This window comes from Talpa europaea (assembly GCF_964194135.1).
Source record: "Talpa europaea genome assembly, chromosome: 13".
Lineage (NCBI taxonomy): Eukaryota > Metazoa > Chordata > Mammalia > Eulipotyphla > Talpidae > Talpa > Talpa europaea.
In genome coordinates this window covers 36,107,165-36,124,411 of record NC_140080.1, presented here as the reverse complement: position 1 = coordinate 36,124,411, position 17,247 = coordinate 36,107,165, and the positions used below count along the sequence as shown (strand labels likewise).

General features: G+C 40.3%; 1 protein-coding gene across 1 annotated transcript in view; it reads right to left on the bottom strand.

The window, feature by feature from the left end:
• ARHGAP26 (Rho GTPase activating protein 26) overlaps window positions 1–17,247 on the bottom strand; it is a gene marked incomplete at its 3' end in the record, with an annotated part of 427,812 nt that overhangs the window by 111,485 nt on the left and 299,080 nt on the right. The gene's annotated exons all lie outside the window — the stretch shown is intronic.

Genomic DNA, 17,247 nt, shown 5'->3' with positions numbered 1-17,247 from the left:
CTGAATGTATGTAAAACAATTATTCTCAACACAGTTACTTACTCACCAAACCTCAAATTATTATTGATGACTTTTTTGAGAATGTTTCTCAATTATTCCAACTTCCCTTTTCAAAGTCTGGAACTGTGTTACATTTCTCAGACTTAATTAATGAGTAATAATTACTCTGATTTGCAGGATCCAATGCCTAAAGGCTTTTGGGAAAAAAAGATATAGTATTTCTGGATAAGCAACTCTGAATATAAACAGGCTTGAGGCTACCCAACATAATTCATTTTCTTTTTAATGATCCATTTCATTTTAGAACTTAAAAAACACATTGGTCTAAGTCTTATGAAACTTTGGGGTGAGGGGGCGGTGATCTGCACCTTTCATTACTAACTACCATTATCTATTGGCACACTGAAGTAATAAATTGATCTGTCACTTGATTATTACTGTTCATAACTTGGTAGGGCTATGTTCATTACTCTAGAATGAATTATAAATGACTGGAGATCTCTATGTATCCTGGAGAGAAAGACCTAGACCTCGCCTCTGCTGGCACTAGCCATCCGTCATAGCTTGATGAATTTACAGATGTGTGGGAGGCGGGCTGGCAGAGCATTGGAAAGCCGGTTCCAGCACAGGCCTTGGGACTCATTCATTAGTGAGGTCTATAAAACACAGAAAGCCAGCTTTCTGGCTTGGTAACTGAGCTACTTGGGCTCTTCCTCCCACAGTCCAGAATGTCGTGTTGAATCTTGACTTAAAATCTATATACAGACGTTTCTTATATGTTGTACATTCCACTAAGAGAGTTTCTGACATGTCTATCAGATTCCGAGGTCCTCACGGACTGTTTTGTGGGGTGCTTTAAGAGGACTGCTAATTCTACAGACCTCCTTTGCAAGTTGCAGAAAAAACAGTTCCACACTCAATTTTAACCTGGGGAAGGTCCAATTCTATTTTTAACTGTTAGAAGTTTGCTGTTTCAGCTGAGAAGCAAGGCACATCCAGAGGGGCATGTCTTCAGGGCAGTTGCTGGGGGTTTTGTACCCCTGGCTCCCTATGTTTCCTTTTATAAACTGCAGTTAATGAGGAAAGAGCATGTTCCAATGAACATGACCTTGACTGCGGGGCATCTACATTTCAAAGGAAAATGGATTGGTCTGATACCCTTTTGAGAGGCAAATGGGGGTGAATGAGGATGGTTACTGTGGAGTATTATGAGAGAAGAAGACAATAGCCAACCCTCTCAGAGCCTGTAATGTAGAGACTCCCATGCTTCCATAGGAATGGCATCTGTTTTCCTAGCATTTAAATGAGAACCAGGGCTCTGTAAGTGCTAAGCAGTGCTATAGAACCGCAGACTGATCCTAATGCAATTCAATAGCCTATTGCAGGGATTGCAAACCCATCTTTCATCTTGAGGCTTGGAGTGAGTGTTATATTGAGGAATGTCAAAGCTGGATCCTGACTCCAGTGGACACAGTGTGGTGACAGATTAGCACTATCTGTGATGGGTTGGGTAGGTGGAGTAACAGCACAGCAGCACTTATCTGCCTGTCCTTATTTACTGACTTTAGATTCCAGTGTTAAATAACGAAAATATAGACTGTAGAGTGTTTGAGGGGCTCTACAAGGGGCTCCACAACAAATTTTAATGTTTATTTAACCTTCATAATAACTCTGGTACAGTAGCTCTCAGACTTTCTGACAGGGACCCAAGATAGGAAAGATAATTTCCCATGTAACATTTCCCTAGTAGTACATACATAAATATACACATAGATAAACAGACATGTACACAAATATCAGAAACAAGTTTCAGAAAAAGTAAATATGATGAATTCTGATTATTTTCTACTCTATCCTCATTTTTTTAACCTACTAAATCGATTTCACAATCCATTGAAATGCCGTGACCTATAATATGAAAAGCGTTATTATTCCACAGCTACTGAATATAAATATTACCTCCAATTGACAAATAAAGAAGAAAAAGACTGAGAGAGACAATTCAGCACAGTGGTTGGAGTCAGAAAAATATTCCCAGCTCGATGATAGTAGGCAAGACACTGGGCATCTCTAAACTCCCTTTCTCACCTATAAAACAGGAACAATAATACCTGCCCTCATAAACTTCCAAGACTGATTAATCAAGATTAGGTGAGTAAATCTTGGCAGGAAATAGTGGCTTAATAAATGACAGCTGCTATTGTCATCGTGGAAGTCTAGGTAGTGGTCATGGTGGGGGTGAAAGGCAGCATTAAGTGCCAACTTAAAGACATAGTGTGACCTGGTGAAGTCACAAGGGATCCTGTCTTCTAGTGGCCTACTCCTGCCTGGAGCAAGGAGTCCTATCTACCACTATATTTTAAGGGCTTCTGATACCCTATCTATTCATATTTTTCTTCTTTTATCCTTTCTTTTCTTTTTCCTTTTTAAAAATTATTATGAAATATTTCAAATCAATAGAAATGTTCAAAACCATAATATTACTTATTTTCTATCTCTTCACTGAAAGTGGCTCCAACATGACAGGCTGAGAGCCTCACAGGAAGCTACAGCAAACCTGCCAAACTCACTCTGCCCTCATGGCATCGACTTGCCCCTGGTCTGCCTGGAAGTGCTACTGTAACCATCCAAACTCACTTCCTTGCAAAGCCCAGTTCTCAACAGTCCCCTGACCAGAGACCTCACAGCGCCCTCTCCTCTAAATGACTGTGTTCCTGATCACTTTGAGAGATTTGTACACCAACTGACTCCTTCTCACAGGAGCCTCCGGCCCGAGGTCAGCATCCTGAGGCTAGAGTACATTCTCCGCAGCACATGCGGTAGTGGGTGATCCCAGTTTACCAATTCTGAAAGTGGCTGAGTGCATGGGCACCTAAGCTGCAGTAAGTATCACCCTTCTCTCTACTGTCCTCTCAGGAGTAGAGAAGCGCCAAATTCTGGAATTAAGAAGGATTAACTAGAAATGAAAAACTGTTGGAACTATACTTGTTTTGGTGTTTTCTTTTTCTTTTTCTTTTTTTTTTTGTGGCTAACCATTCAAGTTTCATTTCCAGAGTTATTAATCTGGCTCCTTTCATCAACCTCAAGTTCATCCTTAGCATATACTGGGAGGTAGTGAGGGGAATCCCCTATCACTGGCTGTATGTTTTCTACCCAAACAGAGTATGTCTGCACTGCCTGGCTACCACCTGGACTTGGGGAGGTGGGACCCAGCTGGATGGTGTTGAGAGGCCTCTGCTAAGGAAACTAATCAGAGTCATAAAAATAACTTTGTTGGGCTGCCCCCAAAAACTGGCACCAGAGTGAAAGTTTAAAATAAATATTGTGTGTACTGACTAGAGTCATGCTCACAAACCACATTCAAGATCTTTCTGGGAATGGTTGTCTAGGCAGGAGGTAAGATTGTTACTATTCTTTCACAGATGAGGAAACTGAAACACAAGAAGTTAAGCACTTTGCCTGTGGTCACAAAGCTAAGGAAAGGCAGAGCAGGAGGGGATCTGAGGGTCGCCACAGAGCCCACACTCCTACTGCAACACTCAGCTGCTCCCACTCAACTATGGGTCAGTTCAACGCAGGCTAAAAGAGGCACTCTTTTTCCTCAGAAAACCCACCAAAAAAGAATATATGAAAGTTATAAGCTTGAGTCTGTAGAGAAAAAAGTACTTATTATTATATAAAAATATACTGTGTCTTTATTCACCACCCATATCACTGCATTGGAAGTTGGGGGGGTGGTGGTAGGAGAGAGAGAGAATGAGAGAGAGAAACAAGTATGCCTACATGAGTGATACTAGACTAAATACTATTTCTTTGCCCTTTCTGCAGTAAAGAAATGGCAAAATGCTTGACAAATTCATGAAATGCTCCATAAATGTGATAGCATTCCATTTATAGAGAACTCACACAGAGAGCTACCTCCTAATAAAGGATAAACAGTAAGATTGAGAGAGGAGAGCCCACTAAAAGAAAAAAAGGAGGAGGGGCCAAATGGAAAATATGCCCAAATGGTTTCCACAGTGCAAGAAAAGGATAATTATGGCCACAATTTTATGTATCCAGGCTGGACTGCTTTCATTCAAGGATCTCAAAGCTCTGTGAATAACCAAAATAACTACGAATGCCTTCTCTGCTTCTGATGGAATATAGAAATTATATTTCAGAGGGGTAAATATCACTGCTAGGATGTTAAGTATTGACCAAAATCATGTATGACAACTTTAACACCCACCGATAGAGGCCCACTCCATGCTGAATATTGTTCACAGTAAAGGAAGACAGATCCTGGTGAAGGCTGCAAAGTCAAGGTATTGCATACAGCTTGCAACCTAAAGCAAGACTGCTCCAAAATCTGAGTGTGCAACCAATTCTATTTCCACTCTGGCCTCCTCCAAACCAACACGACTACCTGTATGTAAAACACAGGCTTCTGACTGCTTTTAGTTGATAATTGAAAACCTTTGCCTCGCCAGCAAGATCCTGCATGATCCTGCTTACCTCTCCAAACCCCTCTCCACTACACCCCCATCTTTGGTTAACTAACCTCTAGGCTAAAAATTTCTTTAGTTTTGCTATCTTCCTTCAAAATTTGTGGTCCCCTGGCCTAGAAAGCCCTGTAGTCCCTCTTTATCTTCCTCTTTCCTACCTGTCACTCTAGGCCAGGTCCCTTGATATAACTCAAATGTCTCAATTTTCCTTCCAAGCTCTTAGTAAATGCCTTATGGAATTGTCATTGTCTGTCTCCCCACTTTCTAGAAACTCTAAGAGGACAAGGATGACAATAACTTGTGTGTCTAGCGCAAGCTATGTTTGTGTTTGCCCAAACCAGGCATAGAGGGGGGAAAAAAAAAAAAGAAAGAACACATGCATACCTTGGAAGGACACCTTCTTCTAAGGCTATCAAGGGTCAGCTACACTAAATGATTGGTTTAAACTTTCGTGCAAGGAGACGTTGCTGAACTGGAGGCTATGGTCCGGAAATGAACGGAGCATCTCATCTTGATACTGATAGTAGTTAACAAAGCAGGTGGCTACCCTTGGCCACACTGCTCATGTGAAAGCTACAAAGGTCACATAATATACACATATTATGTATGTATTACCAAATATATATTATACACTGAACTATTAACTCTCAGTATCATACCAGTCTTCATCATACCTTCTAGGATTGTATCTCCTGTGTCATCATCTTATATATTATCCTTTTCTGAAATCCCTTTACTTCCTGCCTGCCTGTGATTATCATTAAGATTGTCATCAATATAATAGCAACTGACATTAACCAAGCACTGGCTGTAAGTCAGGCATTAAGCACTCCATCGATTATCTCATTTGACCCTTATAATAACTCTACAAGGCAAGTTTCATTACTATCCCGCATGAAGAGTCTCAGGCAATTCAGAAACAAGTACATAACGAGCAAGATACAGAGCTGGAATTTGAAGCAAGGCAGTCTACAACCTGAGTCCAGAGTTATTGCTCTTAAATATAGCGTGTGTATGTATTAAATATCTTTCCATTTTGTCTGACTTGCCTCTCTTCTCTGCAAACTAACCTTAGAGACAGCAGGGGCAACAAGAATCTTTTAAAAGGATGTTTTGGAGGCAAAGAGGATCGCGGGTTCATCTCTGCCTACCAACAGCATAAAAATCTGTAAGTTTTCCTATCAGTAGAAAAGCAATCTAGGTCATGGACATTATTGGCACCATTCCGGAATAGGCCAGGTTTCATTAACAACAAGAATTATACTTTTGCTGCTAATCTGCCTAGCTTTTCTAAATTTGTCACAGTCATTTAGAGAATAACAAGAGGCCAACCAGAATTCTATCTGCCCTACATTGTCTCAGATACTTGTGTTTGAATAGCCTTATGCATATGGAAGGCACATCTCTTAGATATCGCGGTTAATTGATTAGTCTTCCTTTCTCTAGTACTGATCGGGTCAGCTCCAGCCAGTAGCTGTATTCTAGGATCCAATCCACAGACCCAGAGGAGGAAAAACAGCAATCACATACAGAAAGACCTACAGAGAAGTTGGCCCAAAGAACACTTCTTCCTGGAAAATTACTAAACTATTTCAAATTATATAACAATCAATTCTAAAGTCCAATGTAATCACCATTTGCAAAGCATTTTACAGTTTATAGAATCCTTTCACATTCATTATCACTGATTTATTTATTTTGCAGCGTATGTTCTCAAATCTAGAGAGAAATGCCAGTGCATAAATAGAGGAGGTATGAAAGTTGCATATGTTCATGCCAACCTGATGTCACCAAGTGCTGTGAAAGCATCTGTTCCTGTTGGTGGCAACACTTCCTTCAGTGGCTCAGCCTATCACCTTCTAGCAAGCACTGTCCAAAAAGGCAGGCCTTGGAGAAGCTGCCTTAGGACTTTCTACCCAAGGAAGGAGGTACAAGGTGACCCAGCACAGAGACCAACAGTACATCATCTATTTTTTCAATTAGCAAATATTTTTGAGTGCCTATTACGTGCCAGAGACTGCTTTAAGTGCTGCGTAAGTACAGCAATGAACAAAACAGGCACCCCTGAAATTCCCTGTCTTATGAAGCTTACATTCTTTTGGGGGTGGGGCAGAAAAAAAGCAAATAAAATATAGGGGAGAAATGGAGCACTGGGGGATTGTCTGCAATTTCCAACCTGGTGGTCAGAGAAGGTATCCCTAAGGAGGAGGCATGGACTATCTATCTGAGGGAGGAAGGGAGCAGGCCATGGGGCTCTCTGGGAAGAAAGCTGCAGGGAGAACAAACAGTAGATGCAGATGGTTCAGGAAGGAGCATCTCTGGCATGCTGGCAACACCAAATGAAAGCTGGTATCCCTGTGGCAGAGTAAGCCGGGGAGCAACAGAAGGCCTCACACAGGTAATGGACTTGAGGCAGCAAATCCTTGCAGGCCACTGTAAAAATTTTGTTTTCCAGTGAATGAGTGAAAAGCAATAAGACAATTGGATCAGAGAGATAATATTCATCACCAATCCCTACAGAATCAGAAAGATCTCAATTAGAATGAAATGCTCAAATTCCACTGGTACCTGAAAAAAGAGAATTTCACCAACTAACATAAAACCTAGCAAATGAAGTCAAGGTATGTAAAAACCAGAATATAGCACTTTTCCTATTTCCCAGAGTGACTAAAATGTTTTGGGTAACTGTGTCTTTGCACCTGTATCTGTGTTAACATTGTAGGTCTCCAAAGTTATTCCATATTCTCCCCTTAGTCACTGTGTTCACTTCAAGTAGGAAACTCAGGGGAAAAACAGAATGCTGAGTCAACCCTGAGCCACAGGCCACAGTCACTAATTCCCTGCTGCCAACAGTCACCCAGGAACAGCATGATATTAAACATGTCAAGTAAACATTTTTTGAATTTAACCATTTTTAACGGTCTTTAGTTAAAATAAATAGCAGTCTTCTGAAAACAGATCCATATTACCAGCCCCATTTTACAAATGAAAGAGTAAGGACAAAGGAGCTGAGACAAAGGTGAAGGGACTGACCTAAGGCCATGTGGCTCAGTTCCAATGAGAACAGAAGCTCAGAGACTAGCAGGCAGAGAAGTCCACTTCTTATCACATGCAAACCTCCTTTCTGCTTCTACAGAAATGATTGCAATCCTTTCTGGAGAGGGAATCAAGATTCCAAATCTACAGACAGGATTATGGGAAGTGTGTGTGTGTGTGTGTGTGTGTGTTGGGGGGGAGGGTGAGGGAGTTTGACAGATAGATAAACACATACTCCTCCCCAACCCCAACACACACACATACACTACCTTGAGTAACCCGTCACCTTTCATGGAGAAATTTTTAACTAAGGGAAACAACCTATCCTCCTCATGACTAGCACCATTTTGAAAAGCAGTGTACTTTCATCCTAAAAAGGAAAAGACTGAAATTTACTTTCTTTCTATGAGTCTGAAATAAGAGTAAGGGCTGGTATTACATCAAGAGGCAATGTACCCAAATGACTCGAATTTCTAAACCTACATTGTGCTATCACAGAACTTTTGAATAACACATCAATATTCAATTACTTACATACATCCCTTTGACATTCCCTTTAACATACCCACATAGGACTCCCCTACACCACACATAGAGAACTGAACACATGAAATAAAATATTCCGTCAGAAAAAAATATATATACACCTTATTACTTCCCGTTGTGAAGCTCTATGTTAACAGCTCCTAGCTTCTCTCTTTACTAAACTGGCATCTCCACAAATTCAATGTAAGTTCAACACTAAGTGAAGCATCTCATCTTATTTATTTATACATATAAAATAATTTTGTTTATAAATAATGCTACATGTTAGAATAAAAGTGAATACACAAACACTTGCGTTATATTTATTGCCTTCACCACAAAAATAGTTCATCAGGGAATAATGCCAACAGAGTTTTTATTGCAATACACACAAGGCAAAACCTGCTTTATCCTCCTCAATGCGGCATAAAACTGGAAACTCACTGAATTCTGCTACCTTGAAAGCAAATTGTAAAACAAAACAAAGTACTGTGTTGACAAACAAGTACTAGAGATCCAAAGTGAGAAAACCAACATATCATTAGGCAGAGAACAGCAGACTGTATCTGGTAACACAGGACCAAGTGATTCCAACAGTAGAGTTGAGATGTGGGCCTCTGATCCACCCTTCTTCAGCAAGGGCCATTAGCCAACCCTAAACTCAGTACTTTACAGTGGGGAAGTCAAAGTGTTTAATGACAAAGTCTTGGAATGTTTTCAACTATGCAGGCCTCACAGCCTGGTACTTCAGTTGTTGTTACCATGCTTTACGAGGTTCATAAGGAAAGGTAGAGAAAGAAAATCAAGATGATGATAGTGGAGATGGGGAAGAGAAATACAACACAGGCTAATGAAGCACTTCAAGGACAGTCTAACACACCATTCTCAGTAGAAAAGTCATTAATAACCAATGTGAGCAAAACAATCTGGCTAGTATATAAACCAATAGAGTTGAAACGACTTAATGCATGCCACTAGAACCTCAAGCAAATACCGATGTTTCATTGTGGCCCATATAACCTGGCCCCCTGACTAACCTCCAAACTGCTGGCATGTCATTCTTCCCACACTCACAGCCCCACTAGCCTGACCTTCTGCATGTTCCCAATAGATGGGCATTAGTGAATGCCCATCACTAGCACTGACTGACCACCTACAGATGCCATGCATCCTTCCATGCACTGAGATGCAGCAGTGAATGACAAGATCTTCCCCACATTCATCGAAGACTACAGTCTACACAGAAGAAGAAGACTACAGATCACACACACACGGCACAGCAATGAGAAATCACAGCTACAACCACAAACAGCCGGGATGCCTGCCTGAGGTCTCTTTTTAAAAGTAATATTCCCTAGGAGTTCATCTCCTTTTCCACAGGAATTCTGAAGTCTGGGTCAAGTCTATGTTTGGTATAATTGGAAGCACTGGAATCCCTGCCACCCCTCGGGTTTCCACACACAACCATGAGAACACCCAGTGGATCTGGTTGCTCCCTCTGCCAAGTCATCGCTGTGGCCCCAACTCAGTTAGGAAGCAGCTCTTCTTGAAAACATGCCCTTGGTAGATGCGTTGCTCAGTCTTGCAAACAGAAGGGCACCTTCCAGATATTTACATATGAGATAGCCACACCACAATCTTGCTGACATGCCTAGCATTTGGTTGGGTTATGTAAAAAGTTAAGTAATCATTAAACAAGGGTGAGAAACAAAACAAAGAGTGAGCCTTTGAAAAGATGACTCGTGTTTGGAAACCTGATGGGAGAAAAGGAACAAGATTGAGGGAAGTCTGCTACTCTCTGACTGGACAGGATTCAGATAGAACATTATAAAAACATTAGATAATCACATATATCATCAAAATGAGATTTCTCCAAGAAGTGATATGGAAAGATAAAGACTGATACTTAAGAAAACAAATAAGTTGCAAGTGGCTTTTAGAAATGTGTACCAATTCTTCATATTACTGTCTTGTGAAGTCCCCATCCAATGAAAAGTTCTTCATCCTCCTGACCCACTGAAGAAAGAATGTCTGCAGCGATGCTGAGGACATCAAACGAGAGGGCACATGGCATGAGTGGGCCATGATTCGCACTGGTCAGCCAGTACAGGCAGCATGTTTGGACATTCAGATCTATGGGACTCCCACAAGGTCTCGGCACCTACCTATAAAGACCTGGTCTCACATACTTACACACATCCCTTTGACATTCCCTTTAACATACCCACATAGGACTCCCCTACCCCACACATAGAGAGAACTGAACCCATGAAATAAAATATTCTATCTTCCTTACAACAGAATTAACTTAATGTCACTAGATGTCAGTTTGTCCTTTAGGATAGTGGACATTTTAAAATAGTTTACTCTTTAGTGTTTCTTTTGCTGCCATCATTAGGGGAAAAAATGAATATATAATCTTTTCCTTCTCGCAGCGGTTGAGCGCTGGGTTGCGAAGCTGCCCGCAGCCTCCACAGCGCCGGTTCGATCCCTGGCCGCCGGGCGAGGGTCCCACAAGACGCGCAGACCTCTCCTGCTGCCCGCTGCTCCCCTCAGCACTGAATTTCAGTCTGTCTGCTCGGCTCCCCCCTCTGGCTCTGGTGAATTCTCTCACCCTCCCACGCTTCTGACTGTATCCAGTGCTTGCATAAATAAATAAATGTTTAAAAAAAGAAAAACTTTAAGTATAAGGTTTCCATTGTGGAACAATTGAAAAGAAGAACACTAAGAAAATTAAAAGCACCCATAATTTCGCCAACCAGAAACAGCTAAGACGTACCAAATGTTTTCAGGTATACACTGTATGTCCCATGCTGTTTCCAGGCATACACACATACAGACACACTCATACTACTAACTCACTTCTATTTTAAAACAAACTGGAATCATTTTGCATGCATGCATTTTTATAACATACCATCCACTGTGTTCACCATATTTATACTGCTTGCATAATATTCTACTGTAGGGATATTTCATAGTTTAAGAAATCCTCTACTATTGGATTTTTCAGATTGATTTCAGTATTTTTTTATTTCCAATAATACTGGTTTAATTTTTATTTACAACAGTGAGCTTCTATGTACATAAAAACTTCTGCATATCATTCTTTCCCTAGCATAAGTTCGCAGAGATGAAATTCCTGGATGAATGTTAGACAGCCTAGATAAAAGAAATTGCAGGCCAGTAGGATGAGTTGCCTCAAGTCCTGTTTAAACAAGTGTAGACTAAATTATAGACTGTTAGTCCTGTCCGAACAATTTGGTCCACCATGCTGACCATCAGGTGCCATGCTAGACAAAAAGCATTAGATTCTCACTAACGATTATCTCACAATTTCCTGGAGGGAGAAGGCTAAGCGTCCAAATGCAGTTGGAATGTAACCCATCTACGCATGCCCAAATGTAGCCCAATCCAGAACAAGCTGTGACACTGATCTCCTCCACTTCTTCTCAAGGACCCACCCTATAAACATCTCCTAACTCCCTCTGAGGAGCCAGGCTAAATTCTCCATTCTGGCACGTGCTTCCTCATGCATGAGTCTCCAATAAAACCTTGTTTGGTTCAACTATATCCAGAGCTCTCTGCTGAATTCTTTTCCTAATGGGCAGAGAACACACTCTTGGCTTGGGATCTATAATGAAAGGGCATAAATAACCTGCACTACATGTTACCAACTGCTACTCAGGACACCTGTATGAACTTACATTTTCACCCAGAAAGTTTTAATATTAAACTTAAATAAAATAATAATGCTAAGCCTTAGCATTATTATTTTGAAAATTTTAGTAAATATTAAACAAAAATGTGCCTATCTCATTTTAAAGTACATTTCTTTTTTTAGTAATGACACTGAAATACCCCCCCCCAATCTTTATAGATCCAGTAACTTTATTGAGAACCTACACATAACGATTAGTCTCCAGAAAAGTGGACCAAAACTAATAGGTAAATAATAAGACACACGAGGCAGGCAGGACACATGATTTCTATGTTTTTAAAAATAAGTAATACCCCTAATCTAAGAAAGTATTCCTAGACAGGAGGCCTTAGCAAAAAGTCATTTTGTCATGTCCATGATAAGCAAAAAAAAAAAAAAAAAAAATCCTGGCTGATGTAGAGCAAAATGATATTATTTGAGTAGTTGGTTTTGTTACACAGCATTTCACTTAAGTCACACTTTACCAGAGTCTATCCATGATGTTAACTAAGGACTTACTGTGTCTATAATCCCATGTATCATTCATGAAATCTAATAAGGAAGAAAAATACTCTCTTATGAAATTGGGCAAGGGTGAATTTTCCTGAATCTGTTTTGGTGAAGGTGTACAACAAAGTGTACTTAGAATCCCAAAAAAATATGGGCCAAGAGGGGAATATGCTCATCTCCCCTCACCTGCTTTGCAAGGTCCATGAAGGTAAGGACCACATCTACCTTGTTCATCAGGTATGCTCAGTATCTGGCAGGACAGGTGATTAATAAGTACATCCTCGGGGCACTTTCAAGCTGATGGCAATGAGACCTGAAAGCACCGAACTTAAAAAAAATCAGCCCATTGATTTCAATATATCCTATCCACCCCAGTAATCGCCCTGGCTCTCGGAAGGCATCCCATAAAGGTTTGTGACTGCTACAGAGGCCAAAAAAAGTTTGGAGTATAGTGCCTCCCTAAGCTACTTCACAGAGAGGTTGTAAGGACAAAGTAGACACAAGGTGAAAGAGTCTGAAAGCTATCCAGTGGTATGCAAAGCAGGAAGAGGAGAGGAGGAGGAGGAACTGGAGGAGGAGGAGCAGGAGGAGGAAGAAAGGGACAAATTTAAACAAAAGTCTCAAGGGGTAGAACTAATGGGCACATGCAGAAAATGTTATTATGGCCTTGATAAGAATCAAGCTCCTGCTCTGGTATTCCATGAGCTAGTCACTGAAAGAGTCTGTCTCCTAGGAGCCTGGGTGAGCAATACAAGAGGCACAGGTTGTAACCAGGCCACAAGGTCCTACACGCCAACTTTTAATTGTTAGCCACAGCTGTTGAGCCATTTTATTACTCAAGAGTTCTTGATAGTTTTCTCTGTCTAGAGTGTTCTGCAGCTTCTATAGGATTTGTGTGTGTGTTTGATTTTATTTTTCCTTCTGGAAGCTGCTGCCGACTACTGAATCTGATGTTTCAGATCTCTCAATTTAAGGTCCAGACAGAAGTCAGCAATCAGCAAAACAGCATTGTTTGCATACTTTATTAGCATTAGTGTGAGTTGGGATAGAACAATATTCTATGACAAGGCTTTGTTCTAGGCAAGAGTCAAAAAAAAAAAAAAAAAGAAAAAGAAAAAGCACACATCTTCTGCATATTTAGGTGCCAGTGCCAAGGTTTTTGTGACGGTAAACCTCAGAAAGTGACTGAGGTGGAATTTCTAGATGACAGGAGAGATTCACACTTTCGTGATTCCCAATCAGGCAGATCAGAGTTTGCCAGGAGGGAGTTCCAGGCCTGAGATGCAGGAAGGGAGAAGAGAAGAGAAGGAAGGCTTGCATGGGCTGGATGGGACCTCCTAGTGCCAAGAGCAGGGCAGTGTCTCTAGACAGTGCCCCTGCCTACTGAACAGAATGGGGCTTAGAGGCCTGTGTCCTTGACTCATGGTTCCGCTGTCTCATAGCTCTCTAGGCCACTCAGAAGCAAAACAACCACCAACCTACTCATCTATCTATAACATATAGTTTCAATTATGAAAAATGGCAGTAATCACTAGCAAAAAAGCCTGCTGGAGGCTATTGCTGCTCCTGATTATTGTTCCATGCTCTCCAGACTCCTGTACTCCCAGAGTCACTAAAGCCCCCCCTCCCCCGACAACTAAAACTTGTTGCCATGGCAGCTGCTTTCCCCCCTCTTAGGAAGGGCATGCTCCAAGCCATTATGAAAATAAAAAGCTTTTATTTCCCTGACTACCTTCCCTCCAGCTTCTCTCTCTGTCTTGTCCAGTTAAATTCTGGGGAGAGCATGCTGCAGAAATTGAAATGCAGACATTTCAATTACGGCAATGGCAAAAAAAAAAAAAAAAAAAATTAATAATCCAGTTCCCAGACAGAAGAGGGTAGGAAAAATCTATTCAAAGCAACAGTATGTGTGCTTGGTTTAGGGAAAGGGAAAAAAAAGTGAAAAGTAATTAAAGAAAGACATTCTCCGAAGAACATTAGATCTTACAAAACCAAAGCACTGAGTGGTCAAATGCTGAAGAAAGGGGAAGGAGGAAAGTCAGTAATTGTGATGGCTAAAAAGAAGATTCCCAAAAGACAGAGAAACCAAAGGAAGGAGTGAGGGCTATCTGGAAGCCTAGCTAAGATACATTTAAGGACTATTCCCCTGGGGAAAAATATAAGGTGGTGTGCCATAAGGCAAAGTCTTACAGCATGAGACTTGTTGGTATACAGCACCAAATTTAAAATAAGAAGTATTATACTGGGATGGGAGGGATTTTCTCTATTGTCCTTATTTCTATAAATGCCTCCCTCCCGCCAGCACTCAATTCTCATTCACTCATAACTCTACTGAGACTACCCAAAAGGGAGGTGTGCTCAGGCCTGTGACTCAGCCAGCCCTAGAATGCTACCAAAGTGAGGGAGAGACAGCGTCAGGCCTCTATTTAAATCCAGAAACGGAAATACAGATACCCATTCACATAGAGAAAGCAGCAGCTTATAATCAATTCCACATCAAAGTTGGAGAAAATTTATTTCATGCCCACAAAGCCAGAGAAGACTCTAAGACAACTGACAAGCAGTGCCTACCTGGTTCCATATCCCAAACCAAGACTGCAAGAAAAAAGGCTAATTCCCCAGACAACCGTAGTAATTAAGCCCAAAATGACAGGCGATAAGCAGAACAAACGAGATTCAGCTATAAAATGGCAAACCTAATGGCTAGCAGCCTAAAAACACCTTCACAACAAAAAATTGAAAGAGAAGAATGTATCAATCAATTTGTTAGTGTTGTTCTGGGACTCAGGGTGCAAGGGGAAGGCCAGTGTCATGATGTGCATTCACTCCTTTAATGCCATCTAGGCCATGGCTGTTGGGCTGTTATTATTTCAAGAATTCTTCACAGATTTTCTCTTTATTTATAGTGTTTACAGCTTCTCTAGGATATGTATTTGCATGACTCTTGTTTTATTTCTCTTTTAGAAATTGCTGTAATTACTGAATCTGATATTTTGTTTCTCTCAATTGGGGAAAATACTCAGTCATTACCTCTTCAAATCCTACCTCTTCCCATTCTCTTCAGTTTCACCTCATAGACATACTTTAGACTTTCTTATTTGTCTTTCATGTATCTTCAAATATTTTCCATTTCATTATTTCCCTGGCCTGTTTTCTGGCAATTTTTAAATATATATCTTCCTGTTCATTATGTCTCTTACCAGCTTTATTTTAGCCTGATATTTATCAACTGAGTTTTAAATTTTAATCATTTTTTAAAAATTTCTATAAGTTCTTCCACGTCTGCCTGTTATTTTGATTTTAAGCCTCCTTTGTGTTTTTAATTATTTTATTTAACCTTAAATGTAATTACTTTATGGTCCCTGTAGGATTTTTCTATTATTATTTTATTATTTGCAGTTCATGGGTATTGATATTCCAGTAAATCGCCTCCACTGGCTCTAGTAGGTGATAGATTGATTTCTTGTGTATTTATAACTTTGAACCTATCTATAGAGGTACTTCATTTATGGAAATCCTAGGCACGATAGTTTGAGTACATGTTCTACAGTCAGTATTCAACATGTGCCACTTAGTGCTATACGTAGAATAATTTTGAATATGGTTAGAAATTTTCTTGCAGATACCAGGCCCCCATCTGCCTGAGATGGCTACATTGTCAGCAGGCCCTAATTAACCGATTAATTTTTGCTTGTTTACTACTTACTATTTACAGTCCTTTATGTGAATAAAAAAATTTTAGATGTCTGTAAGAGACATAGGGACAATTTTCAAGTTACTTCTGCTTTGAAAGAACTTGTCAAATTTTCAGATACTCCTTCTACAGAATCAGGTAAATGTACTTTAATATACTGACAGGGAAATTACCCGAGAGTAGTCAGTGTACTCCTATGAAGAGGTGGCCAAAATGAGCATACTTATTAGAATGCTCTCTTGTGATTTTTATTTTAGCTAGGACAGTCATTCTCAAAGCCTGGTCATGGACTCCTGGGTGCTTTCTCACACCTTGTCAGGGATATCATGAGATGCAGAACAATAATGAGTCAAAGCTGCAGCAATAGTTAACTGTATCTTGCACCACCACACACTCACAAATTAAACTAAAACAAGAAGCAGTCTAGTTTTACATTAAAATATCCTTGATAAAACAGCAAAATAAATAATTTTATTAAATTTTGACCAGTAGCATCTATCTTTTTTATATTGTAATGAGAGAGGAAATATGCATACTGCACCTGGGCTGCATACCAAAATCGATCTGTGGGAGAGCAGTTGGATGGATAATTGTTTGAGTTGCAACTAAGCTACCTTCTTTTTTCATAAAACTCCATTTTAACTTGAAAGAACTGTCAAACCACAGTTATTCAGACTTGGGTATTTGGCAGATATTTTCTCAAAAAATAGACCAAGTGAGTCTGTCACTTCAAGGAAAACAAGTGACAGTATTTGTTGCAACAATAAAATTCATTCTCTCAAGCAAAGAAATATAATTTTTAAAAATTTGGATCTGCCACCATGAACTTGACAGCCTCCCAATAATTACTTTTTTTTTTCAAAATGAGATTAGTGGCAACAATAACAAATGTGTTTTTTTTTAAATATTGGGTGATGAAATTTTCCATATCAGAAGATCTGCATAAGTCAGTGAACCAATATTTTCCAAATGACCAACATATGATTTTAAAAGATCATGCATAATGGATTTTTTGAAAGTGCAAGACAGGGCCTCCCTGGTGGCCCAAGGGTTAAAGACATCGCTGTCAAGCTATTCCCAGCCACGACAGTGTAAGGGTTGATCCCTGGCCCACCAGGGAGCAATGCACAAGGCACAGCAGACCTTTCCTGCCTCACCAGCTGCTCACCTCAGCAGTATATTTCAGTACATCTGCCTGTTCTGCTCTCCACTCTCTCTGAATTCTCTTGCCCCCCAACCCCTGCACCTCTGGCTTACACCCCAGTTCTTGTATGCATAAATAAATAAATCTTTTT